We start from the raw sequence: 2,500 nt of genomic DNA on the forward strand, positions 1-2,500 counted from the left end.
TTTCAACCTTCATTCCAACAGGCAATCACCTCATCCTTCCATAACTCAAACCTGCTCTCACCTCAATCTTCCTTTACTCAACCCTACCCTCACTGAAGCGGGTCATCCCGCTGGGCTTTTCTAAAACTTGCCATCCTCTATCTCAGCTCTGCTTCACCCTAGGCCAGCTCCCTCACTTCACCCCAGCCCTGCTTCATCACCCTAGTTCTGCTTTGTTCGCCATTGTCCAGTGTCACCCTAGTCTCGATTCCTTTCACCCTAGGTCTGTTTTTTTTTTTCAGTTTCACACCGTAGATTTTGTGCCGTTTACCCTCAACTCTTCTTCACCCACCTCCGACTTTTTTCGTCTTATTTTGCTCACCCTGGCCAGTAACGCATACCACACAGGAGACCTTTAATAGGCCTTGCTCAGAAACCTCCAGTAACCCCTTTGTTATGATTACCTACTTTATAGATATTTTATGGCTTAGGCTGGGCTATTTTATGTGGGCGAAGGAGCTTATTCTGACGTAGATGGGGTCTTAAACGATTAAGCCATGCAGGCTTCATCAACATAAAATTGCCTGTATTTAACCATAACGAAATATATAAAACACGTCACCGCATTGAAGGGTTCAAAAGAAGAATTTGCATTTAGCCTCACGAGACGTGTGACTATGTCATATGTAATTGAGCCCCTACCCTCCCCTTCCCCCAATTATGGGAAAGACTTTATAAGGTACCTCAAATAAGTAAATTTGACACTGCAGGATGGAAACTACCTGGAAAACTCCCAGTGATAGGAGATTTCTTTAAGGTTCCCTAAACATGTAAACTCGCCCGTAAGATTGAAACTCCCAGGGAAGGGCCCCTATTGATGAAAAAGAGTCCTTTAAGACTCCCCATCTTATCTACATACAGAATTAAAGCTTTCTGATGTGTGTGACTCTTTTTTGATGTAAGACTCCCGTTACGGGTAAGACTTCAATGATGAATATGACCTGTTCGATTTTGAAGGCTTCAAAAGCTCTAAGGACTTCTCCAGTGCGTCAAGACCCCTTTGGCTCACGCGACACTTGACGCTTATTAAGTCTCGCGAGGCGGAAGTCTCTTTTTCGTGCTAAGGAAACGAGAGACCTTCGGTTGTCATTCCTCTCCTCATTACTATTAATAGCTATTCCTGTCTTTTAAGACCGACGACGGTGAGTGGTACGTTCAGAAATTCTATCCTCTCCTGGCCGCATCCGGTGGGAGGCGAGGGGAAGAGAGAGAAGGACGAGGAAGAGGACGATGAGGAGGAGTAGGAAGGAGGAAGGGAGGGGGAAGGCTGGTTTGTTCCTGACGGAGGTGACACAAAAGGCTCACATTAATTGAATTCGGCCCAAAGAGGATCACGGAGAGAAAGAGAAAAAGAAAGAAAGAGAGAAAAGTAGAGCGGATGAGAAAGGGAGGGAGGAGGTGGAGACAGGGGAAAAGGAAGAGGGAGGGAGGGAGGGAGGTGGGGCTGAAGGAAAGTAACGCCTGTGTCTGCGTCATTACGCGCCGACGCGGAGCAGACCATCGCACGTCCGCGCACGAAGACCACGATGAATAGCGATGAGCCGAGAGCCCCTGCTTGTGTTTGTCTTATTAGCGCCGCCCGCCTCCTCTCGCCCGACGCGGAGGCGGAGATGGTGGTGGTGGTGGTGGTGGTGGTGGTGGTGGTGGTGGTGGTGGTGGTGGTGGTGGTGGTGGTGGTGGTGGTGGTGGTGGCTGTGGGTGTGGGTGTGGGTGTTGGGTGTTGGGTGGTGGTTGGGGTGGTGGTTGTGGTGGTGGGTCTTTGGCACACAAACTAGGGAAGTGATGTTGTCATCCGCACTTCACTACCACCCAGCACTTCTTAGCTCTCTTGCCCACCTCCTTGTTCCCCTTTCTTTTCTTCCTCTCCCTTGTCTTTCTCTTTCATTTCTTACTTTTTTCTAAATTAATTTCTTCTCCTTTTTGCCTTTTCCATCCACCTATATTTATTATCTACTCAGTCTTTCTTTTTTTAATTTCTAAGTATTTTTTGGGGGGCACTCACTCTTCCAAACCTTGTTCTCCCTTAATTCCTTCCCCTTTCCTTTTCTTTTTTTTTTTCGTTCTTCTTCTCTTCCTCTTCCTTTTTGTCTTCTTCCTTTTTCCTCTCCTCTTCCTCGTCTTTTCTCCTCCTCGCCCCCATCCACCCCTTCACCTCCCCTTCTTCCCCCCTCTCCCGTCGCCCCTCCCTTGGCCCGCCTCCCGTTCCTGTGACCCCGCTACCTCGTCTTCTTATATTCCCTCGACCCCACTTCTTCCATTTGTGACCCCCTGCTCCTTTCTTTTCCTCCTCTCCATCTTCCATCCCTTCCTCCTCCTCCTCCTCCTTATTCTCATACTCCTCTCCCATCCACTCTCCTCTCCCTCCCTTCCCTCTTCTTCTCTTTTTTCATCTCTCCTTTCCCTTGCCCCCTGGTCCCCTCTCCACTACCCCTTCTCTCTCCTCCCTTCCCGATTCAGCTTC

The sequence above is a fragment of the Oratosquilla oratoria genome, chromosome 24 (genome assembly GCF_046742065.1).
Source record: "Oratosquilla oratoria isolate Oo_2021 chromosome 24, ASM4674206v1, whole genome shotgun sequence".
Taxonomy (NCBI): Eukaryota; Metazoa; Arthropoda; class Malacostraca; order Stomatopoda; family Squillidae; genus Oratosquilla; species Oratosquilla oratoria.